The following is a 27,913-nucleotide window of genomic DNA, read 5'->3' on the forward strand; positions in this document are numbered from 1 at the left end:
ATGGGGGATAGGGTCTACTAGTTAATTACGGGTTTATCTGAGGATGTGCAGGACAAGAGTTAAGTCACATACCGAAGATCAAAAGAGAGGAAAAGGTGAAAAGGATTAGAAAGGGAGAGAAAAAAAAAGATCAGAAGTTCAGTAGAGCTAGACAAGAAAAACAAAAAGATAGTTAAAAAAGAAAGAAAAAGGAAAAGAAGACAAGAAAAGAAAGGAAAACGCACATTCATGTATTCCTAAAATGAAAATTATAAGAGGAAAAAAAAAGTTACTTGAAAACAATTATTTTTTCAAAAATGGCAAAAATTAAAGATAAATAAAATTTATATATATATAAGTTACCAAAAAAAAGAAAAGAAAAAGAAAAGAAGAGGAAGAAAGAAAAAAAAAAGTTCTTTGATTTTTTTTTTTTTTTTGGGAGGGGTGGGAAGAATCCTGTATTTCCCTTTTGTCTGTAACCAGCCTCCTGTTGGAGTCTCTGGTCAGCTTGAGGTCCTGTGGCTTGATAGGTTTCTTAAGTCAGTTTGTTCGAACAGGCAGAAAAATGCTCTGCTTTACCCAAGATTTTGAGATCCCCCTCCCAGATTAGTTTACTGGGAGGGTGATCTTCTTTGAGAATCACAAAAGAGGGGATGCAGTGGTGAGGCTAGTTTCTGGGTAGAGTTGAAGCCTTTCAACAATCAGTAGCTTTTTCCTGGGGCTGTTTTGTGCAAAAAAAATCTCACAGAGCCCAGCCTGGAGCTGTTCTCAGGGATTCTGTTTTTCAATTGTTTGTTGAGGCTTCTCGAGGGAGCAGCAGCCTCTGGCTCTGGTTACCCAGTGAGGAAAGCCAGTCCAATGGCTGGCGCCTGAGCTGGGTGACTTTTCCCTGGATGGAGCCGAGTCTGGCAGGTCACTTCGCCGTTAAGTTCTTGTGACCTGCTAAATGACTCGTTTTATTCCAAGACCTGGGTTGGAGCTGGCAGCTCCTCTGAGCTTTGTAGGTATCCAAGATGGAGATCACTGGTGCTGGGGGGGAGGGGTGGCCTTCCCTCCTCTGCTCCCTGAGAAGGAGTGAGGATGTCTGGCTTCTACTCACGCAGAGTCTTGGATCCTGGGTTGTCTCTGGTCTGCAAGCTGCAGGATCAAGATGTCCGCTCCTTGTTGGTTCTCGCTGGTGTTGAGTAGAATCCGCTCGCCCACTGAGTCTGGCTCCTTCGACCCGGACTCTCTGTGTGCGCGCTCAGGTATGGCCCCGGCTGCCTGTGTTCTCAGCCGCTTGCGACCCTGCCACCGCCGCCGCGGCGGCTGCTGGCGAGCGCTCAGATGTGTCTTTTTGCCTTGGCTTCCCTCTCTTGTCTAACTCTCTGTCCTGTGATGGCACACTTCGTGTGATTCTCTGGCTTAGGACTGTTCACTGGAACTCTAAAACTGCTTTCTATGCGAGAGCTTGTTCAGATTCCAGCTTCTCCTCTGCCATCTTCCCGGAACTCTCAAAATGCTGGAAGTTTAAAGAAGAAAATGGAAACAATAAGAATTGCTACTTTCCTATTGTGTTGAACATACAACGTTTTGCTTTCTTTTATTTATTTTTTTTAATACAGTGAGTCCCTCAAAGGACTCATGTGTCAGAGATTTTATGGATATACTATGTTCCCAGGTGGGACTGGATATACTATGTTCCCAGGTGGGACTGGATCAGAAATATGCTGAATTAATCAATGAATGAATCCACTATTAGAATGGAATGGACTATTACAAAATGATAAGAGTACTGGAAGATGGGATTTGTTGGAGGGAATGGGTGCTATAATAATTCCTTTGAAGGGTGTATCTGATCCCAGAATTTTTCCTCTTTCACTTGCTCTCTCTTCTTGCTTACTGGCTACCTTAGGGTATGCAACTTTCTTTGCTGCATCCTCCATACACCAGGGTTCGGCCTCCACATAGGCCCACAGCAACTGGCCTGAGCAACGGTGGACTAAACAACTTCAGACCATGTGCCAAAAACAAATTCTTCCCATCTCAGGTTGATTTTCTCAGATATTATTTCTCTTCTCAGTGATGAAAATCTAACACATTGATGCTTTTGCTATTTCCAATTTGGAAACCATTAAATAGATAGCATTTCCAAGGTCAGTACCACAGGCCTCACTGGGTGTGTATTAATGACTGACTATAAATATAAAGGAATGTAGAAATAGAAATGTGAGGCCACCTCTGATATTCATGAAAACTGATGTCAAGCTTTTCAAATTAGTTGACTTGTGGGTAAATTTTGAGTACATGTAGAGAGAAAAAGAAGAATGAAGATAATCAACAATATTAATGCTTATTGCCTTGTATCAAGGAAAATGGTAAAAACATCTTTGGGGTATAGCAAGTGGTTTCATAGCTCAAGAATAAAGAAGACTGTAAAGGCACAGTGCTAAATGTGATTGAATTTGGACTTGGAGCTTAGCATCACTTGTTAGGATTTTAAGTTCCCTTAACACAACCCGGTAATGTATATTTAATAATGCTGATAGGTTACTGTAGATAAAGGACTAAGAGACTAGATTAAGTTAAGAGAGTTCATAGATTGTGTCAGTAACTGTAGAGGAGAAGAATGAAATTTAAATAAATAGACATAATAGTAGCCTCATGTAACTGAAGAAGACTACTTTCTCTCCAATTTTAATTGCATCTTGTTTTACATTTCTATACAATAATTTCAATGATGGAATGAATGAGAAATCTTTGGTAGTACAAATGGAAGGTAATGGAGAAAATATTCTGGGATTTTTGCTATCGAAGAGAGATGGTCTATGATCATAAAAATTAATTCATAAGTTTAGAAGTTAAATTAGCTACTTAATATAATGTGCATTAACTGTCACAAGTATTTTATTTTGGGGTAACAGTGAGCTGAATGAGAAGGGTGGAAGAATTGAGAGCTAGACATTGAAGAATGGTCCAGCTAAAGACATGGATGAGTAAAAGTAATCTGCTAAAGTGAGAGAACAAAATGTACCAGGAAAATAAAACAGATAGATTAGAAGAATCACAGAGTTAGTGTACAGGTAATTGGAAGAAAATGGGAAAGAAATGATTTAAGCTGAATTAAAAAAATAGCCTAACAATGGGCCAGTGGCTGAAATCTATAATCTTGACTACTCAGGAGGCTGAGATCTGAGGATCACAGGTCAAAGCCAGCCAGGGAAGGGGACTCTCTGAGATTTATATCCATTTTAACCACCAAAAACCAGAAGTGAAGCTGTGGCTCAGTGGTAGAGTGATAGCTTCAAGTAAAAAGAGCTGAGGGACAGCACCCAGATCCAGAAAGAGAAAAAAAAAGCCTAACATGCTAAATACAAGTTAATACATTCATAGGTCACTTAGTGATGGGGCATGTTTTGAGAGACAAATCATTAGGTAATTTCATTATTGTGTATACTTCATAGAGGAAACTTAATAAAACCAAAAACAGCTATGACATCACTAAGCATTATCATCTTATAGGCCTATTGTGGAATATGCAGTCCATCACTGAGCTAAGCTTGAGGTAATTTATTCTGCTTAGTGGCTGAATAATTTTACATTATATCTATCTTTTATATATTATAAATATTCTATTAATATAATACATTCTATTATATAGTATATATTCTATACTATAAATTACCTTGTCTTCCATAGTCATTTGTTAATAGGTGGTCATAGGTATGAAGGGCTCAATTGTTGGCTGATTTGCTTCCCTTTGGATATATGACCAGAAGTGGTTTAGCAGAGTCTACATACTGATTTGCATAGTAGCAGGCTAAGTTATATTTCACCAACAGTTTATAAGGATTCCTCTTTCACCCTAACATCTTTACAAGCAAGGTTTTTGTTGTTGTTAATTTCTTTGATGTTAGACATTTGATTGGGGGTGAGATGCAACTTTGGTGTCATTGTGACTTGCATTTCATTTATTCCTAATGATCTTAAACATTTCTTCATGTCTTTATTAGCCATTTGTACTTCTCTTGAGAGCTGTCCAATTCATTCACCCATTTATTAATTAGATTAATTGTTCTTTTGGTGCTTAATTTTTTGAGCTCTTAATATATTCTAGATATTAATCCTTTGTCTAATGAATAGGATGCAAAGACTTTCTCATATCCTCTAGGCTGTCTCTTCATTATGGTAATTATTTCCTTTGATGTGCAGAAGCTTTTTAATTTGATGCAATCCCATTTGTTAATTTGTTCCTGATCTCATTTCCTGACTAATTACAATCTTATTCAGAAAGTCCTTGCCTATTGCTTTATCTTCAAGTGTTTCCTCTGTATTTTCCTTTAGTCGTTTCAAAGTTTCTGATTTTTGTTGTATTTTGATGTGGCTGACACAGTATTAAGCCTGGTTTGGTGGTGGTGTATTTCTATAATCTCAGAATACCGGAGTGAAGGCAGGACAATTATGATGGTCATGCATTTTGTAAGTATCTTTTGAGATTTTTAAACATTCTCAGTATTTAGAAGTAAAGATAAAATAATGTAATATTCAAATTATATATAAATACATATTTGACAATACATATTGAGTATGTCTTTGAATGTAGCAATGAATCGTCCGTAGGATACCCAGAGAATTGAGTTCAATTTGAGTTCCATTGAGTTCAATTATATTTTTAGAGCATACAATATATGTTGCCATTGCAGAGATATCATATATTTTATAAGAAGGACATTATATCTTTCTCAGTATCCTGGCATCTCAGAATCAAGCCTATCTATATTGTCTACTCTGGGAAAATGTAAGATTTGTCCTAGAGGGTGCTCTAAACACAGTTAAGAGAAGTGGCTTCCCACTGAGACCCTGGAGCTTTCCTAGGAGACTCCTGCAGTGCACCCATAGGTCAGCTTCTGCACCAAGGGAGATTTTGACAGCACCAAGCTGGCAGCGAAGGGGAAGTTTTGCAACACCCGGTTTCTCTGGTGCACAAAAGTGAATGTCCTCTTTGCAGACTGTTTCCCTTGGTGCCTTAGGGAAGAGAGTTTCTAGCAATTTCTATGAATGGAGCGCCACTGCTCTGGCATCCAATGTGCCATGCCCAAGTCTTCTCTACTGAAATGTAGGTCACTGTACAAGAGTTCATGGCTGCCTTTTAGCTCTTATTCTACTATGTGTTAATGTTTTTATTAAGACTTCCTGCAAGGTCTATCTTTATTCCCATTTCCTATTCTAATGTATATTATTTAGACGACTTTTTTGATTTTTAAAATCTTTAAATGATTTCTGTCTTCCACATAGACTTGACAGACAGAGGCGTCACATCTAACTTGAGGGAGTTGGGAAGTTTTAACATAGGAAATGACCTCTCATTTGAATTTTGAATGTGATGTGAATGTTTCTGAAGTAGATTAAAGGTTGGTGGATGTGGTTCAGAGATAATGAGTGTTCAGTCTAGGTAGATACTTAAGTCACTGGCTTTCAATGTGTCCTCGCTACACTAAAAGCTTTAGCATTGCTTGGGAAATCAAGGACAGAACTGGTATCTAAGACCTCTTTAATTGGAAACTGGATGACCCAGTGATTATTGTTATAACAAACCATCCAAGTAATGCTTATGCCTGGTAGTATTTAAATACAATTAGCTGTGTTACTATTTGACTCAAGTGTACATTATAATAGTGAATAAACTTGCTGTCTTTTAAGGCAAAATAAAGATTATTTTGGTGAACAACAAACTGACAGAACTCCAGATTCCTAAAAATTGATATACAACCACAGTGAAAAAATATAAATCAGCACGGACAATCAATGAAATGGTAGAATTAAAAAAATAGACCAAGAACAGGGCACCTGTGGCCAGGATTACATGTCTGTAATCTTAGCTACTCAGAAGACTGAAATCTGAGGATCATTGCCAGCCTGGACAGAGACATATGTGGGACTATTGTCTCTAATTAATCACATACACATGAAGCCAGAAATAGAGCTGTGTCTGAAGTGATAGAGTGTTAAACTTGAGCAAAAAAAGCTCAGGGACAGCTCCAAGGCCCTGAACTCCAGCCCCAGGACTGACATGCAAATAAATAAATAAACAAACAATAAAATGATATATTCTGAGTAGGAAAAATACAAGTAAGTATATTTTTTAATTATCTTTAAAATAACTATATTATGTTGTGTCTTCCAGTTCTTGTAATAATATTATCCATTAGTCTACAAAAGATTAAAATTTATGCTGAAAAGAAATCATCATTGTCTTTCACCTTGCACTAAAAGTTATGAATCAGTGTGAATGAAGTTCTCTGCCTGGCTTAAAATTAGGGATTTCTATGGTAACTAGACTTTGATCATTTTATTGATTTCTTAAATGCCTGAAATCATTCCACAGAAATTCTTATTATTGTAGAATGGTAACTAGGGTGTGTTTTAAGGTCACATGTGAGTAAAATGTGAAAAACATTTCCACTAATGGAATATTTCCATTAACTAGAGCTCACCATGCTACTTCTCAAGGTTAATTGTCTCCTCTGATCTCCAGTTAAAGCCTACTGTTCTTAAATGTAGAGATTAGCAGAATGACAGAGGAAGCATTCAATATCTTAGAGATATTGATTGGAGGCTTTGGTTCTTTTTAGACATGAAGCTAATACCATTTAAAAGGTAACTCAGAAAGGTTAAAAACTAATGATAAATTGTATGGTAGATTGATTTTTACTTTTCATCTTGAAAAGCGGTTCAAATTATAGTTGATAAGAAAATTAGCCCCCCAAAGAGATAAGGATATCATTTTACTTCACTCATGTAATTGAAATAAATTTGAGAGAAAGTTAAGAATACACTTTTCCTTTTATTATATAGATGAAAATGATAATTAATGCAAGATATAGCCAGATCAAATATTTTCATGAAACATTATTACAATGTATATGCAAAGTCTTGTAGGGAGGAAGGAGTAGATGGTAAACCATATTGTTCTTAGTAACTAACATTGTTGTGTAGTAATTGTTAAAGTGCCAAGTACGTGAAACAAGTATGGGAGTGCTAACTTGTGTTTGGATCTGTCCCATAATCCCTAATGCAAAATTTTTAGATATATTTTAGATACATTTCTTCTGAGTCTTTTTTTCTTTAAAATAATATGGTTTCCTGATATTTACTTCAAATTTTTGCTCCATAATTTGTAAGCTTCCCTAATTGTCTCTCACATATTCAGTTTTATATAAGTACAATGGACACACCACATACTAAAACATGGGCAAAGCAATACCTAAGGTTCAAAAGATGGTATCTTGTGTGATAAACCATATGAAAACTTATATTAAAATAGCACTTGAAAACTTAGGTATACTAGCAAAAGTAGCTTGACATTCCTATAAATGGGACTTGGGAAATAGCACTAACTCAACTACTTGAACTAAAGTAAATATAGATTTATACAAAGAAAAAAAGATGGCTGGACTGCAATTTTTTTAATGTATGACATTGCCTAATGGAGCACTGAACCTCAGTAAGATGAACCTCTAGTTCATATAGACCAGTAGTTAAGGTTTTCATTAAAGAGCAAAAGACGAATCATTAGCAGCTTGACTATATCTGCATTATTTCTCTTATCTACCTACTATAAAGACAAATTATAGTGATTAAAATCCATATCCTGGGAATTTGATTTTAAGGGATTAACAAACAAAGAACAAGTACAGTCCTTACTCCCCATCTTATATTTTGTTAGATAACATGAAACTAAGATGAACTCTTTGGGTCCAATTATCCAGGTAATAGAAATAAACAAAAAGCAACCAGCAGCCACCTCACAGTCAAAAAAGGCGTGGTGCAGACTGGTGCTGAAACAATTCTATCCTTTATCTTTGTGGTGTGAAGCTGTTATAAAAACTCAAACCAAATTATTGGCCCTCAATCATAGAACAAGACAACCATTTTAAAAATAGGAAAGTAGTTTTGGGAATAATGATTGTTCTTCAGCACTGGAAGTAACAAGCCTGTTTAGGTAGAGACAGAGCCAATTGAGCAGACAACTGTATCTTTTATACATACCTTTGGTTATTCTCATGAATTTTTAGCATAATGTCTGTACAATCTTATTTGGCCTGTACCATACTTACTTGACTATACCATCATTTTCTTCTATCAATATTTCTGGGATCATTTTTGCCTGACATAAGTGTATTTAAGGAAGAAATTGGTAGTTAACACTATAAAATTAAAAGCTGGTATGAATTAACAACCAAAAACAACCTTTAAAAATATCAAAAATTATTATTATACTTTAGAAAGTTCTATTACATCATCAAAGTTCTGAGCATGAGATTTTATTTTCTTGTGCTATTATCAAAGTTTATCATCTGATAGAGTCTAATATTTACTAAGTGGTTTTTCTCTTTCATGGAATTACACAAAATGACTGAAAGTCAAAACAAAGGGTATGTGATAGTGAAGTTTTCTAAGAAGTTTCCAAGTTATAAAAAGAAGTTCAGAAATAATCAGGATAGAGATTGATGGGTTAAATTTGAAGAATTAAAAAGGAGAGATTTGAATTCTCAACAGGAACAAAGCTTTCTTAAAAAGGAAAAAAATATTTCTGGTCAGGAATCCAGACAGAAAACTATTTCAAAACATGCAAAGTCTCAAAAACTATTTAACATGCACACATTTTTAAGAAACCAAGAAAACAATATGAAAATCCTGAGCAGGCCAGTGTTATTCCAAAGTTTATTGCATATTATTTTCTCCTCTATTCTCTTGGTGTCTGCAAACTCATTAAGAAGCTACAAAAATTGGTGAGCAAGAAGATATCAACCTAAGGTTAACAAATTCAATTTTATGTTTCCTTATGTGTTTTCATTTATTTTGTTTTTGTTTTTTCTTTTTCTTTTTGTTGTTGTTGTTGTTGTTGTTTTAGGCACCAGGGCTAGAGTTCAGGGACTTATACACTCTTTTTTTCTTAATTAAGAAAATGTTATTGAAGGTCTCATCATGGAGTCAGTGAAATTTGATAGGTATAATCATTAGCTGATGACAGCTACTCTGTGAGATTAATGATACCACTGTATTATACTGGTCCAGATACTGTTTATTTTCTTTTTTGTTTTTAAATTGAATTTTAGTGTCAAGGTGATGTCTAGAAGAGTTATAGTTGCATTAGTAAGGTAGTGAGTAAATTTCTTGTCAAACATTGACCCCTCATTTTCTTCCATTTTTGCTTATCTTTGACACATATGGCTGTTGCTCTTCCACTTGAGCCATCCCTCCACTTCTGGGTCTTTGATGTTTAACTGGAAATAAGTGTTCCACAGGCTTACCTGCTGATCCTGTACTCATCAGTTCTTGAGTAGGTAGGACTACAGGCATGAGTCACCAGCACCTGGCCAGTAGTTAACATTCTCCAGGCGTGTTCATTTTTATATTCTTAAATCATTTTGAACAGTTAAACCAATGTGAATGTTAATGATGAATTACAGATGACTTTTTAAATCAATTGCACAGAAGAGCTAAAAATCTGCAACACTGAAATAAGAGTCTTAAGTAAAGGAACAAACTTTTTAAGCCTCAAATAATAGTTCAAGTTGTAATTGGAAAGTCTACTTTAGGAGAACTTGAATTATTGTACATTTTTTCATTGCAGAATAAAGCCTAGAGAATTAGGATACATTCTATAGTTATGCTAATCTTACAATAAACTAGTACCCTTTCAGAAGGGATTTCAATGGAGGATTGTATCTTAATTATGAAAGAAGACATTTAAAGACTAGTTTAAACTTTAGAACAAGAAAACAAGGAAGAGATCAGGTTTTGGCTAAAGGTGATTAACCTGAATGAAATCCATTTAACCGGAAAAACACTTAACATTGGATTGACAAGGAAGCAAGAATCACTTCTTAAATACACACACACACACACACACACACACACAGACATATGTGATACATATGTGAGTATATATATTTACACATGTAAATATATATTTACATACATATATAAAGGTTTGCACAGAGGAAAAAATTAAAGATTGTTTATTAACAAAATATAGAGATGTAGATTGCTGGGAAGAAATGTTAGTATGGGAAAGTTAAAAAAGAAGTCTTGCATGTGTTTATGTTTTATTCAAAACAAAATTATGACTGTAATGTCTATCAAAGATGGAATTTTCATATGGTTGATTAATCTAGTACAAGCTTCTTTGTAGTTCTGAACTAAAATTTTTTAAGTATTTTGGCTGTTGATTATTTTTCTTCTCTTGAAAATTAATCATACTGAAGGCAGTTATGCACAACCACTAACACTTTTAATATTGATTTATATTTCACATAAATCAATGTGAAATAAGTATAAGAATCATATTGAAGTACATGGCACAAATATGGGCTTATATTTTTCAGCAAATAAGAAAATTTAACATGGCCATTAATTCGACTGTGTTTCTCTAAGTCTCACATAAAGACATGAAAATTATTGAGCTAGCTTGATGGTGGGAAGACTAGTGAACTTGAAGGATAAAATTCAGCCACACACACACAAGGAAGAAGGTGAGATCATGCCTTACAAAGGCACTTATCTTCACTTCCAGTGTTTCTCAATTTAGAATATTAGCTTATATGTTTTAAAAGGAAAATGTGTCATTCAACTACATTAACTGTACATAAACTCTCCTATGGAAATATTTCTGATTGTATTATAAAGCTATATTTTAATAGACATTAAATGACCCAATAAGGAGAAAGTGCTTTCACTTAGATTTGTGCTTCTATTGGTTTTCAGAAGTGTCATTATGGACCTAGAATAAAAAGTCAATATGGCTTCTTTTTGTATTTAATTATAAATGCTAAATTCATTTTATGCATAAACGTTTTTTGTGCTTATTTCTTATGTGAATAGATGCTATTTAGCACTTCTAGTTCTATGTTACAGGCAAGTTGCTGGGGATGTTTTAGAAAATGTAGACACTACATCTGTGAGTAAATACAAACCAAATATATTTGGAAATTTTGGCTTGATGGTGGACATCATGCCTGATATAATACAAACATTAAGATCCACAGACCCTTGCTTAATCTTGGAAAGTCAAAAAAGACCTTCCAGGTGTTGGGAAGGTGGCTCTGTGGTAGAGTGCTTGCCTTGCATGCCTGAGGCCCTGGGTTCGATTCCTCAGCACCACATAAGCAAACAGGAAAAAGTTGGAAGTGGCGCTGTGGCTCAAGTGGTAGAGCGATAGCCTTGAGCTGGAGAGCTGAGGGACAGCTCCCAGGTCCAGAGTTCAGGCCCCATGACCGGATCCCCCCCCCAAAAAAAAGTCGTTCCAAAGGAACAACATAAATTTTTAATTTTAATGGTTTTGGCTTATACAATAAAGCCATGACTAGTATCTTTCATCATCGTAATGCTCTTTGACCCAAGTCTCTTCCATTTTACAGTTCCACTTCCTCTATTTCATTCTTTCTTTTCCACCAAATGCATACCATCAAAGGAAATATAAAAAGCACAGAGAAGAAAGGCTCGGTCACACTTATGACCTCCGGAGAGCGAGACCACCCATCGAGGCAGGACAGGGACGTTTATTTACACTATGTACACCAGAAAAGGGTCCTGAGCCTACCTTGTCCTGGGCTAGATCCCAGAACCAAGAGCAGCCTCGGCCACCACACCTCCAAGCCTCCAGCAGGCAGTCCTGACCCCCGACCTTGGTCAGTGGGTCTGCAAACCACCGACGAGTCAGTCTGCAAACCTCCAACCCCAGACCTCCAGACCTCCAGAGGGGCAGGCTGCTCCCTGTCTCCCCTTCCTCCTCCGCCGCCGGCCTCTCCGCTCTCCACAGGCCTGCCCTGCCCGGCCCTGCCCGGCCCTGCCCCGGGAGGCCTCTCCACGGGCCTCTCCAGAGGAGAATGGCTCCCAGGCCTGCCCTGCCCGACCCGGCCCTGCCCCGGGAGGCCTCTCCACGGGCCTCTCCAGAGGAGGCTCCAATGACCTCTGGAGGAGACCCCAATGCCCTCCGGAGGAGGCCCGGGATGGCCTCCCGAGGCCTGCCCTGCCCGGCCCGCTTTCCCCTCCCACCCTCTCTCCCCCTCCTCCTCCCTCCCTTCCCCGCGCTGGTTTCCTTGGGACTCTCCTTAGGACTCCTGGTTTCCTCCGGACTCCTCTCTCCTCAGGAGACCATGTGTCTTCTGGCCTCCTCTCTCCTGACTCCCCCTGCCTCCCTCTAACCTCTCCTTTGGCCACTGCGCCCCTCCGGCCTCTGGTTTTTCCCCTACACCCCCGGGCCTGCGTGCTCGCAGCCTACATATACCCAGCGAGGCTGGGCCCTCCCCCAGGAGCGTTTCAAACTACCATTCATGCTCCTCCCCCAACATGCCCACTGTCCAATCACTTCCTGACAGCTCATCGTGTGGGGCTCGATGCTCCACCCCCTCCAGTAGCACACCCGCCCCCTTTTGGCAGCATGCCCCGCCCCTTCTGCAGCGTGGCACGCCCCTCCAGCAGGCTGGCCACAGGGCCATGCTGACTATTGGGCCCTGCTGATTTTCGGGGCCCCTCAGGTTATTACAGTCACAAACCTCAAACTGAATAGGTCTGATACCGCCCTACCCCTTGGCTAAGCTTCTGCCCAGTATCTGCTACCTAGGTAACTGACACACCTGGAAGCCGTCATCACCCCCTTCTGCTAGGTCACATCCTGGGCTACTTCTGGTCACAGGCCTCTCATCTGACCTAAGGAAGGTCCCAGACCCTGAGGTCACATCTGAATCCAGTGTGGCCACACCTTTCCCCTACCTGGCCACACCTCTTCCTGTCCCTGGCCTAGATAAGTCCTGGTCCAGGAGTGGTGGCCCCTTCCTTTTCAGCCATGCCTCTCCACCATGCATGGTTGGGGCAGGAGTTTGGTCAATAAACTTCTTTTCCTGCCTGAATAGTACATGGTGTCCTCTCCATTGGCTTCCTAATGAAACCTACCTACTTAATACATCTTACAGATACCAATGTACATTCCTTTGCCAAAATCTAGCTCCATTCCACACTTAGTAAGTAGGCATGTAACTGTATGGCTGGAAAGCTGTGTTCCAGAGGCCGGTTTGCATAGTGGAAGAAGTTAATAAACTAACGTGGATGGACAGCTCTTCATTCCAAACCCAGGATTTAAGGATGTAGATTGCTGTGAAGAATGGTTAGTGTGAGAATGTTAAAATAGGAGTCTTGCATGTGTTCATGTTTTATTCAAAACAAAATGACAGTTGCAATGTGCATACAACATACAGAGAAATTACGTTGAATCTATGAGAATACACTTAACAATGCTAAATTACATCAAGTATTTATAAACTTTGAAAGAGGCATATTTCCAGGTAAAAGGAGGAGTTACTTTCTGAGCTCTTTATGTAATCAAACTATTCAGAATGTTTTAAAATTACTGAAATATTCTGGGTATAAGACTAAACTCTGATTAGGTAAGAATGATAAACGCAACAGAATTTGCAAAGGAAGTGTGCTGCCTTGATGATCGTAAGTTACAATCCAGTTTGTTCACATGAGGAACAGACACATCTTGTATTGATTATCAGTTTACATTTAAAATCAGCTAATTTAAATTTAAGTACTAGGTAAAGATCCCAGGAAGATTAGAAGCCAATATATAAATTACATATATTTATAATATTTGTAATCAGGTTATATAGAAGATTTTATTCTCAGAGGGTCCATAATTGAAATATATGACATGATCACTAATGTTTTAGACAAATGAACATATTTCTAAGAAAACAATCATATATGGTTGATTTAAGCAAGACAAAGGATTAAATGTAGAATATTTAACAGTATAAAATTGTACTTATTGCAGATTTTGGCTAAGAGTATATTGTAAAAAGACATATTAAAACACTAGGTATAAATCTGGAATTGCTGAGATCTGAACAATGCAGTTCAAAGCCATCCCAGGCAGGAAATTCCTTGAGGGTCTTATCTCCAATTAATCACTAGAAAACTGTCAGGGATGTTAGGGGAAAACAAAGGAGGCGGCAACAATGCTTGATAAGAAATGTATTCATTACCTTGCTCATGTAACTGTAACCGCTCTGTACAGTATTCTCACAATAAAAAAAACTTATTTAAAAAAAAAGAAGAGAAAACTGTCATGGAGCTGTGGCACACAGTGCTAGAGCAGGGACCTTGAGAAAAAGAACGCTGACATATGATTGATACACATTGGTTTGAGGTCATCTTTGACAGAACAGTTTACTAAACCCTATTTCCAAAGTGGAGATTAAGAGGCATGTGGCAAGTGTTAGAACAATCACAAGTAAGCAAAAGGAGGGCCCAGTTCAAACCCCAGCTCCTGAAAACAAGCAAATAAAACAAACCCAAGACAAAACCCAAGTTCACTAGTAAGAAAACAGGATGATCTATTCAAGGACCTGAAAAGTTGCCAAGGAAACTAGTTATTTATTTATTTATTTGTTTGTTTATGTATTAGCTTTTAACATAGGTTCCAGTGCTATATTGATGTCACTCACATTCTAGATCCTTCTTGAGGAAGTAAGTTAAACTGAAGAAAGACAAAAAACAGACACATAAAAGTTGAACCAAAGAATAAAGAAAGAATAGGAAAAAAAGAAGAAAAAAGAAAAGAGGGTTCTAAGCAAGTAAAGAGAAAAACAAATTTTTTGAACAACTTAAAAATAATACAAAAATTCCTCCTCCCCCCCAGCCCCCCCATATGAGTCCAAAACTCTGTAAATCAAAGATTTCCTAACTGCTAACTGCTAAGTGCCAAAAATGACATATGTAAAGAGTTAAATTGGTAGTGGGAGAATGGAGCATGGTTGAACTGAAGGATAAAATAGGAGCACATATAGACCCCTGGAAACAGCCCCAGAAACAGCTGTCTTTTAAGGCCCTTGCCAAAAGACAAAACTAAACAAGACAAAAAACAACCCACAGTTACAGAATATGTCTTTCTGAATAGAGTTAGTGGGTGAACAAAGATAGGTGTTAAAACTTGAAGCTCAAGGTTTGACTAAGATTATTTGTGGGGAAAAATTTTAAAGAATAAAATATTTCAGTTGAAACGTGTTAAGAATTTAACATATACATATAAGCTGAGGGCAAAAATAGATAAGTATGTAAATATATAAAATTGGAGTTGTGCCCCTAAATAGACACTTTAAATGTCAATAGGAAAATAAAACAAACAAGAATGGTTTAAAATTTTTCATAATTAAGATAAAAGGACAAATTTTGAAACTCTCCTAATTAGATAACTAATTAACTTTGTCTTTTAGTTGAGTGTGATAAAATACAGTCACTTTTAAATTCTTACCTTGTCATTATACATTCTTATTCATGGATTATTTCCAGGTATATAGTATAAATTCCTTGCAAATGGTGTTGATATTATGATTTTAACTATTATAATGGAAATAGTTAATCTGATGAAATATACTCTCATTATTAAAATATGTAGCTAACAAATATTCTCTAACTCTGAAAGTAAAAAGTATGGAGTATGCATAGAGCATATACAATATAATACAATGGATGATTTAAAGTTTCAATTGGGTCACTTGTTTAATATGGAGGCTTTTTAACTTTAGGTGGCTTTTATGAGTAGTTTGTGTATTGCACTCAATGACAGCTTGTATTTGATGTTAATGACATTTTTTTTCTTCCAGAACTTTTTCTTCAATATCCAATACATTAACTACTGAATTTTCTTTCCATGGAAATACATCCATCCCAGAATGTGACTCTGATTTATCTTTTGGTTCCAGAGCTAAGTTTTTTTTATTTCTATTAAGGACTTTGAGTTGATTCCAAAATTTAAATTTCTTGTGTAATAAAATCAAGCTATATAAATATATATATTGTCCTTGTTGTTACCAATTAGCCAATGCTTTTAACATTTTCTCTCTTATTTCAGTTTGCTATTTAATTCTGATAGTGGTGGACATGATACTTGTACTATTCTCTCTCTCTCTCTCTCTCTCTCTCTCTTTGTCTTTCTGTGTCTTTGGTTCTCTCTTGCTCCCTTTGCTTTGTATCTCTCCACCAAACATTACCTAAAGAAGCATTAACCCCAAATGGACAACCTCAAGTCAACCCTTCTTAGTAATATAGTTAGAAAAACAATAATCATCATTTCTGTACAGTACTGGTGAAGGTCATTTGATATATGAAGTCATATGTCCTCATATTTGCAACCATATAAACTTGTGACAATTGACAGGTTGAGAAGACTCACTCTTCCTTCAGTCTATCAGAAGCCCTTTGTTGTTCCCACAGGAAATATATACTCAATTTATACTGAATACTGAAGTCAGGCTAGGGAAATCAGCATTATGGTTGCTTTACCAGGTAAGCAGGGCCAAACCTTGGCCCCCAAGTCCACTCATCGATTTCTTTAATACTTGAGCTCTTCACGTGCATTACTTTACCAGCAGCTAGGTTTTTCTCATGAATCTATGAGACTGTCTGAAAAAAAAACTTAGTCAAGATTTTTATAACCATAAGTAATCATGTTCCTGAAGTCAGTCCATTTCTGCATCTGCTTTTCTCAGCCTACTCTGTCTTCCCTGTGGAGTGTAATTCTTCACAAATCTTCAGGAAACTCACAGCATATTCTGCCCTAGCACAGGAAATCACTGTAAGATGGCTTTTCTAGTCCATCTTGGTTAGACTGAGGTAGAACAGTAGTTCCCTGATTTCTAGATATATGTAAGAAATATAGATACCCCAAGATATTAAATTATAACTTTCAAGCAAAAGGTTTGCAGGCTGGGTTTCATACTTGTAGAAGTCTGCCATATAGAACACAGGGCTCATATGCAGTGTTTCAGAGAGTCATGGAAAAAGTAAAAAAAAAAAAAAAAAAGGACAGATCAGACTCCTCTGCATTTAATGGTTATTCACTAAATAGAGAAGAACAATGTTTAGATTTCTGTATAGCTTTAAAGCCAATATGATGAGGTAGAAAGCAAAGTGGGATTCAGATCTGTGTTTGTGTCTTCCACTACTCTCTATGTTTCTTGATACAAGACAGGGTAAAAATAGAGTTATACAATATGCATGTACCTATTTATCTATCTATCCCCCCCACATACATACTAAAAACAGAATTCATAAAACTTTTATCTTCTGGTTACTTAGTTATTGATCAGGGTTACTAGAGGCTCCACCATTTTCCTCTTCTCAATCTTTTGGCTTTGCCATGTAAGCATATTTTAAATTTCCTAATGGAAAGACATATGATTCTTCAAGGAAAAAGGATGTAGGTAGTTTTGGGTGGTCTGATTGGATGCTATTTTTATAAGGTAAAGTAGTCCAAGGGTCATGAAGTTTCATACTTTTCACAATGTTACAGAGGTAAGATGAAGCTGTACTTGGTTTTCTAGACTCTAGACAATTGTTTTGTCTTTTTCTTATTTTCCATCTTTCTTACACAAGTTAGACCCAAAAGACACACAGTAAAGATAGTGTATAGCTAGATTACATTTCAGTAAATGTGTCTGTGAATATCTGTGTGCTTACTTGTCTCTGTGTTTCTCTCTGTACTATGTATGTTTTATACTGCAACGTTCAGCTTTTAAATACACTTTGGTGTGAAGATTCCCAGCATTGATCAAGTGCAGATGCACTAAATGTTTTCCGTTCTGAATTAGCTATGGTCCTATTAAGGTCACAGAATTTCTTTGATCTCTTCCTTCTGTTGCTTTTCACAGAATCTTCCTTAAGGAAAAGGACATAGGAATCAGAAGATTCTTGGTAATATTTTATAATCAGGTTTTCAAAAGCACCACTAACATCCTATTTCATCATTCTTTCCAGTGCATTTAAGATAATATAAATCACCATGCACCACTGGCTCAAGTCTGTAATCCTGGTTACTCAGGAGGCTGATATCTAAGGATTTTTGTTCAAAGCCAGCCTGGCAGAAAAGTCCCTGTGAGACTCTCATCTCCAATTAACCACCAGAAAACCTGAAGTGGCACTGTGGCTCAAAATTGTAGAGTGCTAGCCTTTAGCAAAAGAGCTCAGGGACAACACCCAGGCTCTGAGTTCAAGCCCTACAGTATACAAATCATATCATTCTAAAAATATCACACATACATGTCTCAATACACTATAGGGGGTCTACCAAACAAATTTCTCTTAAGAACTAAGTTACATTGAGGTATAAATTCTTAGATTTCTTTCAAAATAAGTTTTTTTAGAAAAGAATACATAGTTAGAATGATGCAAGTGAGAGAGAGACACAGAGAGAGAGAGAGACAGAGAGAGAGAGACAGAGTGACAGAGAGAGACAGAGAGAAGGGGGAGGGAGGGAAAAAGAGATTATAAAAGCCTGAAAGACAACAAGTAGTTGTAAAGCACATGTCTAGAAATCACTTACAGAACAAAAGACCAGATTAAATACCTATTAACACTCATTTCCAGGACCACTTCTGAATGACACAAGCAGGATACACTCAGTGCATTTTTATCCTGGATATTATCAAAGTTGACAATGTAAAAGTAAGTCATGTAGAAAACAAACAAGCTGAGTAAATTGAAGATAAAAATAATTCTACTCTTTCTTCTAAAATGATTTTTCCCTTTTGTAGGAAAACAGTGGTGAGTCCTACAAGTGGGTTTTAATTATGATTTCCCTGGTGATTTTTCAGTAGCACAAAATTTTATTAAAATTCCGAAGAAATAGTTTTGATTATGTTTCCGATCTCCAATTTTTAATTTTTAGTTGATTTAATTAGCCTCTTCAAGGTCACATACACTTAGAAAAAAATAAATTTCAGCCGGGCGCTGGTGGCTCATGCCTGTAATCCTAGTTACTCAGGAGGCTGAGATCTGAGGATCGCGGTTCAAAGCCAGCCGGGGCAGGAGAGACCGTGAGACTCCTATCTCCAATAAACCACCAGAAAACCGGAAGTGGCACTGTAGCTCAAGTGGTAGAGTGCTGGCCTTGAGCTGAAGAGCTGAGGGACAGCGCCCAGGCCCAGAGTTCAAGCCCCAAGACCAACAAAAAAAAAAAAAAGAAAAAAATAAATTTCACAGTTTGGGAAGAGCTTATATTATTCCATTATCTCTAGTGAAATGTACACAATAGCAACTTTATGAGTTACATACATGTTAATTGGGACATTAGAGAATGGTTTTTGGCATATGCTTCTCAGAGATGTAAATAATTCAGCCTTCTATGATCTTCCTAAGTAATAATCCTGTTTTGTTTTGTTTTTTATTTAGTGAGTCTTTGGCAGGAATTTAACATTCTTGGGGTAAGGAGTATGATTTTATCTACGTTGTCACCAGCAGATGATCTAATAAGGTATAGAGAGGCTATTTGGCCTTCAATAAATATTTGAAATCAATAAATGATGAAAGAATAATCCAAAACCATGAAAATTTATTTAGAATTTTCATAAGTGAATATTTTTTTTTCATTGAAGTCAGGTTTAATCTATTTTATTTCTGCCCATTAAATAGTTGTTTGCTTGTTTTTGTTTGTTTGCTGTGATAACCAAAGAGGTTTTGGATGAAAAATAAATGTGATAAACAATTACCAAAATAGGAAGAAGATTTTTTCTTTTCTTTTTGCAAGTCTTGGGGCTTGAGTTCTGGGCCTGGGTGTTGTCTCTAAGCTCCTTTGTGCGCAAAGTTTGCACTCTACCACTTGAGCCACTTCCAGCTTTTTCTGTGACTAATTGGAGATGAGTCTTCTGCTTGTATTGGCTTTGAACAGTAATCCTCAAATCTCAGCTTCCAGAGTAGCTAGGATTACAGGCTGAGCCACCCCAGAGACAGCAGGAGATTTTTCAACACCTTTAATCCTCTTATTGATTAGTGGGTGTTATGGCAGCAATGTATGCTTAAGAGATGGACAAAGAGTGAGAGTTGGGGATACTTCTCTCTGAGAGACATAGCCATGTTGTAAGAGCACGTGAGTTCTTCTCATTTGATGTTTTGTTCAGTATTTTACTTTTTTCAAGTACATTTTTATACCTTGTTGTAGGTACTAAATCCAGGAAGCTAAACATCTTTATCAAAGCTCAATCAGTCCTTTTATATCCTCCAATATCACCTGCAAAACTTTCTCTGGATCATAAACAAACAGTACTGCTTCAGTTTATATCAAAATGGAAGCCACATCAAGAGTTCTTCTCTCTTGATACTGGTAGCTAAATAGAACAAAGATTCTTTTTTTTTCATTTCATTTTATTTTATTTATTTATTTTTTGTGTGAACATACTGTACAGAGGGGTTACAATTACATGGGCAGGATAATGCGTACATTTCTTATCAAGCATTGAGAACAAAGATTCTTTATTCACTTTCTTTGGATATTTTCTCTATGGACTGCTTTATACATTTGATGATCTTCTATTTTCACTGTTGTTACATGTATAAAGCTTCAATCACAATGTATTCATTAAAATATTTACTCAATTAGATTAATGGACTAATTTCCTTAATTCTATAACATAGTCCCATAGCTAACAACAGTTGTCATTCACATAAATCTTATTTCTAACAAGAGAAAATATTAGCAGGAAATAAAAATCTGACTTTATTTGAAGGAACGTTATTGAAAAAAATATCGGTTGTGGGAAAAGGAACATATTAATATAATAATCACTTAAGAGTTTCACATTCAAGAATTAAAAATTAATATGTGTTTTTAAATGTGTTGTTAGTATAAATTTAAAACTTATCCAGTTGTAACATTTTCATTTAACTCATTAGGTATTTTATTTGCTAGTTTATGAAGCAACATCTCTGTAGTATCAGCTTGAACCAGCTTTTGTCCTTTGGAAAAGATGATGTCAGTTATCAGCTGGAACTTAAATGGACATTTTATATTTTTGAATTTTAGACATTTGTATGTTTATATTTCAAGATGTTATACACACACACACACACACACACACACACGCACGCACGACAAACATGGGAATAACCTCAGCTGATAACAACCTGCTTGCACTTGTAACTAATCTATTTAGTCCTAAGATGTTCAAACCAAAGTTGGACATTTATCTCTCCTGCATCACCTTATGCTGTCTCTGCTGAATTGATTCCTTTTTCATTATATTAATGGACCCACAAGGATGGATAAGCTAGGAAATAAATCTATCATTAACAAATATTTTTACATACATACATAAAAACTGTATTCTACTCAACATTCATTTATAAGGCTCTCCTCATAATGATACAGTTACTTCTCCTACAGGTAATTAATCTTGTTATTAAAACATTAAAAAAAGATTATCGTGAACAAAATTATCAGCTTACTCCTTGCCATCTCCATTTCCTGATTGAAAAAGCTGAGAAGAGTTCATTGCTATAGGTGTCACAAGCATTTTGTTGAAGAAAGGCCTTCATGATTTTATATAAAATTATGATAGAGGTTCTGTATGATGGATCAAAATGTACGAGTAGAACACTAGTTATTTGGCTTTACATAATCTCCTATGACACATTTGTTTGGGACTTAGAGGTATAGGAACAGCCATAGTCCTGGGCTTAGCAAATTCTTCTCCCATGGAAACAATACAAGGATGCCTTTTTCAGCATAGTTCAGACTTCCAAGATAAAGCCATCAGACCAGTCTCCTGGACTTGAACATTGCATTTCTAATGAAGGAAGGATTGCCTCATCATTACTCTTCAGAGTTTTGAAGGTAGAAATTCACGGGCAGCTTGATTAATCTAGTACACCCATTTTTTGAGAGGTTGTCTAATGTCATACTTTGCAAAACCTCATTTGTTCATAACTAATGAAATCCTGGGCAAATCTCATTCAAATTTTCTGTCAATATCTAAGCAGATAAATGCCACAGAAAGTATTCCAGGAGAAAAGTGAACTTCAAAGCATTTTTCACTATAAGGTTCTGCTTTAAAGTCCTGAGTAAGGCATATTGATTATAAAGTGATCCATAGAAAGTTGACATTATTGAAGCAGATGTTTCAGCCTTTGAATAAAGCAAAAGCATAGGGAGAGCTCATCCTCAGCCTCCAGAGATTTCCTTGTGTGTTTAAATATGTACATTTTCAAGGTTTGTAATTGTTTGAGGAATAACTGAAGGCATAACAGAGAGGCTACAATGCAATTATAAATACAGTAAAGTATTCGTATTTTACAATTGATGGTTAAAAATTATTTTAAAAAACCCCAAATTTGTATTTAGCTTTACTCAAAAAGCAAAGCACGGTGGAAACAAGGTGCTTTGCAAACAAGTGAAGGAAAAAAAAACACCTATTATAGTGACTATAGTAGTTGAAATGTAATTTTCTCCTATGTCCGACATAATCTGTGTGTGTTGACAATAATAACCTCAGAAGTGGAGATTTTAAAATATACATTTAATTCATCTTGTCCTTCCTTAACCCAAAATGTAAAAGTAAATGAGAGATTTACCACATAAAATGGGTTCAAATTTACCAGGAAAGTTCAACCTCTCAATGTGAAACTTAGGATAGAGACTTAAAATAATTAATCTGCATAATAGTATATAAAATTAGAATAAAAATATGGATTGGTTGTCATCATCAAGTATCTTGTTTCTGCTTCCAAAATGGTATAGGAATAAGAAAGTGACTTCAGGATAGTAAATAAAATGAAAATCTACATTTTCCTCTATTATTGGAAAAAAGAAAATCATATAATGATCCTGACAGAATGAAAAAGAGACTTCTAATTCATATTTTCCAAAGTTTGGCTGCAAAGATCTATGGTATTTGCATATGAATTCCTTTCTACTTGCAATATCTCAGCACTTGCACAGTAAATCAGAAATAGGAAGCAACTGAGTTGAAAACTTTGCTCCTGGAAAAATGTTCTCTTCTTATAAAATGATTTTTATAATCTTTATTTAAGAGGACTCTATTGCATTCTGAGCTATTGTTTAAAGAAGTTTGAAAATCTATTACTTAAAATTGAAGGCTTCAGGGCTATATTATGCCTTCTGCTTCCTGGGTAATAAGACTTATTCCTGTATCAGATATTTCTTTCAGATAGTGACAGTTTACATTTATTCCATGTAAGTTTCAATTGCCATTCTGAAAATGTGTTCTTTAACAGCACTTGTGTCTGAATAAAACCCTATTTAAAGTGTCCTCATTGGATGTACTGCTGCTGAGCTTCTTTCCTTTTACAAATAAGTATTATAGTCTATGAAAAATGATTAAATTTTAGGCTCTTTGTTCATTCACCTTCATTTTCATTTGTGCATGTGAAAGCTATGTTCATCTTTTCTAGTGAAAACAGTGGGAAAAGAAAAGTTGTAATCATCCAATAAATACTCAAAAAATCTTATTCTCTATATACTAAGGGACTGATTTAAACATGTCACCAGCTAACTTCATAAGAACACCAGCTGTCACAAGCAAGTGGCCTAGTTCTTTCAAATCATCTTTATAGAGACTGGAAAAACAAAGTTTGAGCTATAGCCTGGATTCTGTACTTCTAGCTATGAAATACCAGAGTTTAAGTCATCAAAATCTTCTTGATGTTCTTTTCTCCCTGACTATGGATATAAGTTTAAAAATCATTTGTTAGACAAAAAAATTGCATATACTGAGTTACTTCTATTATTCAATAACTCAAACTTGAAAAATAAAACATGAGAAATAGAGGTTTACTCATGAGCACATCCCAATAGTCTGTATATTTTCACTCTAAATAATCATTATTTAATGTATCTTATAATTAAATATATTACTTCATTGACCATTAGTTTTAAAAAAATTTAGTCACCAATACTTGTGATTTAATTATGGTCTCAGAATTTAATTTAAGTAAGGTTAGAATTTCTTAGTTAATCCTATAGCTTTGATAACAATGAAAGGCAGAGAGTATCATAGAATAACAAGCAACAGTTTCTTAAGCAGGGTTGTCTCTTTTCATTCTCCACTTCTTTTGAGTCAGAATTGGTGATTTTGAAGAAATCTAAAACCTAAATTTCATTATGAATAAAATAAAATAAGGTCTACTTCTCATCATTATGGTGGGAATATAATGAGTTAGACTAGGCATCGTAAAATGGTTACAATATCACTTGTTCCTAAATGGTGTAAAAATGATGATTATCTGTAACAAAGATGTGTTAATTATTTATCAAACATATTTCCCCCTTAGAGAACAATCAATAGTAACTTCCACGTATGCTTGCTTTTTTTGTGTGTGGCCACAACCTTGAGTTCTAGTAACAGGAAGTGAACAGCAGTGACTTCTAGCCCATGGAACTTTCCCTGTAGATCTTCATGCTCTTTCTAGTCCCACCAGCTACTGTCACTGAGCTCAATAGCATTCAACCTGAGTGTTGCTGTTGTCAGAACTGTGGCATTAGAAGTATTCTGCATTTCTCAATGACCAATTAAGGAAGAGCTCTGGATCAAAACCACCCATTTTGAACAATTTTGTGAAATACAGGGGAAATATCATAAGTAGGTCATCGTGTATTTTGTGCTGTTTTGTTAAAGTTATGAAAGTTCCCTTAGTTCAGTTTGTTATTAGCAGAGTCATATATCATTCCAACAGTGTGAAAAAATAGAATAAAATAAGAGCTAGCATTTACTCCACACAGACAAGGAACTCTTAGTATGTTATATTTCATGCAATATCTTTATTAACAATAATTAGAAACAACCAAGTTCAACCTTATTTCACTCAGATAGCAACTTAGTGAAACAATATTGAGTAGCTCAAAAATTCTAGTCTTCCTAGAAAATGAGACCTAAAATTTGCAAAATGAGGGAATCCGAGCAATAAAGAATATACACATTTCTATACTCTCAGGATAGCTGAATGTGGATTCTGTCATTAGCAATTTGACACAGAGAGGTTTGTCATTCAGTATCTGGCATCCATTAATGGACATTATCTTTGAGAAATGCCATCAGACTTTGTTTCTGTTACTAACATTAGATCTCAACAGTGTTACCAGGAGACTCTGATTGACTGAGGTGATGCCAGGGTCAAGTGTATAATCCCACAGACATTAAAGTAAGAGAATTCTGCTTCTCTTTGTGCTTTAAATTGCCTCCCATTTGTTTTTCTACAAGCTCATACAATTGGCTATTCTGCAAAACATAAAAACAACTATGTCTATGTAGATATAGGGAAAATGAATAGAGGAAAAAAAGAGAATGAATGTAAATCAATTACTCTATATGAATCTATCAAAATGAAATCTTTTGAAGTTGCTTTAAGAAGCAAAAAGGGGACAGTAAGAGGATACATTTGATGGGGTTATTATTTGTATACATGACACTATGCAATACCCTTGTTATACCTAATAAACACGAGGAAGTATAGTTGGTGATTATAATAATTCCTTTTTAGAAATGGTCAGATCCTAAAGACAGAAAATCTGTAAATAATATAATATCAACAACATCATAAACATGAAATATAAAAGATAGCTGTGGGTCATTTCATACAACTGAAGACTATATTCTTTTCAAGCCCATACAGAATATCCATGAAGATGGACTGGATCACACATACAGAAAAACAAACACTACAACAAAATTTAGAGAACAGAATTCACACTTTTATTCTTAGACCACAATTGACAAAATATTAATAGAATGATAACTGGCCAATCCTAAAACACATGAAGATTAACAAAAATCATTTTAAAGAAAACTATAGGAGTAGCCACTAGAAATCCCAGAGAGAAAAAGAGAGAGACTGAGAGAGAGAGAAAGAGAGAGAGTGAGCACAATTTATGAAGAATTTCAAAAGTACTTATTTTGACAAAAGATTAAGGCTAATAAATGGAACAAAGATAATATTTTCAACAAATATAGCAACTAGACATGCATAAGTGAAAAGTGATTCTAGATACAGACCTTAATTCACAAAAACTATAATTCAGTGTGGATCACAGACTAACATACATAGCTTATATGTTATATGTTTATAGTTAGTAGGTATATAGTTTATGTATGTAACATAAACACTATACAGTTTTATGAACTATACATCTCCTATAACGCTGCATATGAGAAAATCTACATTACCATAGGTATGACAGAGGCATTTTAGATAAAGCACAAAAAGCACAAACTATGAAAGAACCAGTTGATAAGCAGGACATCATTAAAGAACTCTGTTAAAAGTAATGTCAATAGAATAAGAATGGCTCTTGGAAGAGAATTTGCTAAAGACCCTATGGCAAGAGACTATTGTCTAAATTACAAGTAAAAACCCTTGAAGCAATAAGGAAATAGCTAATCCTATTTAAAAAATCTAAGAAAAAACTGTACTAGACACCTCTCCAAAGATGGTACATGGAAGAAAACTGGACCTGTTATATGTCACATGGGAAATGTAAAGTGATTGGTGTTACTCTTTACCACTTACAATGCTAAAATCTGGAACACTGCACTGCTAGAAGCTGGCAAGGATCTGGCAAGACAGCAGAGATTTTTCCATTGCTCCAGAGAGTGTAATTTATTATAGATATTTGGCAAAAGTTTGGCATTTCATGAGAATCTTATTATTTAATATTCTTATTAATTCTTATACTCTTTGGTATTTGCTGAAAGAAATTAGAAACTTATGTCCAGACCAAAAGCTCATTTCTACACACCTTGTGCTCATTTGTTTTTAATCTTTAAGTAGTTGTACAAAAGAGTTGGCATTCAACAAATTGGTTTATGACTGTAATGTGTTTTGATCAACTTTACCCCTTTGAACATTTTCACCCATCTCCCAATCTACCCCGTCCCTCACTTTTCTCAATTTTGTAAGATATACATTGAACTCTTGACTACATTGTACCCCCTCCATGGTCACTTTACAAAAATTAACTTGATACCACAAATTGCTCTAGATTATAAAATTTCTTTTTACACGCAGAGCAAAATCAAAATACATGCTTTCCCTTATTTGCAATATCTAGTATATGTCTGAGTCAAGCAGAAAAGGTCAGATAAGGTGATGTTAGAGAAATGAACCCTAAGACATTTATTCAAATGTTTTTTTTTCTCTCATGCAATTGTTTCTAATGCATTTATAAGATTATTTCTTTGTTGCTTTGTATGTCCCTCCCCCACAGTGTAACCCCTGCTTTCACTGTATTTGATGTCGGTATAATTTGTGGAGGGGAAAGGGAAAAACAAGTCATTTAAATAAGGATACAGGTGGATCCGTTGCAGCAATAAGTACAAGTCATTATGTGGAAAACGAACTTTACATGTTTGGTGGGGGGTGCAGGGAGGATTGGGTGGAGGGCCGGGGGAAGGATGGGAAGGGATGGGAAGGGGAAACAAAGGAGCAGGCTACAATGCTTGATAAGAAATGTACTCATTATCTTGCCCATGTAATTGTAACCCCTCTGTTCAGTATTTTCACAATAAAAAATAAATAAAAATTCAAAAAAATTAAAAAAAGAAAAAATACAGTGTTTGATGAGTAACACTAGAGTTTTAATTTTTGTTTCCTTTCAACAATGTCTTTGAATGCTACAGTAATGTTTTAAACTAGTGCCTGTATTGCAAACATGTGCATATTAACCAATCTTGTACTATTTCAGAAGCATTTATGAAAATGATTATAAGGAATCCTCTAGGAAGTGATAAGGATATATTCAGAGAAAATCAACACTGATAGCAGAAGTAAGCCCCACAACAATATGAGCTCTCTTACTGTTAATCACATATAGGATAGTAGGATCTTCTCAAGCCTAGTCTTTGTGTGTTGTTCCAGAAGTTGAAATTCTGCGGGTATTAATCAGTTGGCAACTAACAATTGATGATGGAAGTCTTTCTCATATGGTCAAATAGTCTACAGTATCTCTACGAGGGCCTAACAATTAATCCAAAGCTATTTCCTTATAAAGTTATAAAGCTATGTACTCTCCTAAGGCTTGTTTTAGACTTTATGTTTAATGCCAGACTTCTGCATGTATTTTGTGATGAATAGGGGTTAAATATAAGCACTTAATGGAATAAGC

The sequence above is a fragment of the Dipodomys ordii genome, unplaced genomic scaffold, assembly GCF_000151885.1.
Source record: "Dipodomys ordii isolate 6190 unplaced genomic scaffold, Dord_2.0 Scaffold8, whole genome shotgun sequence".
NCBI classification, from domain to species: domain Eukaryota; kingdom Metazoa; phylum Chordata; class Mammalia; order Rodentia; family Heteromyidae; genus Dipodomys; species Dipodomys ordii.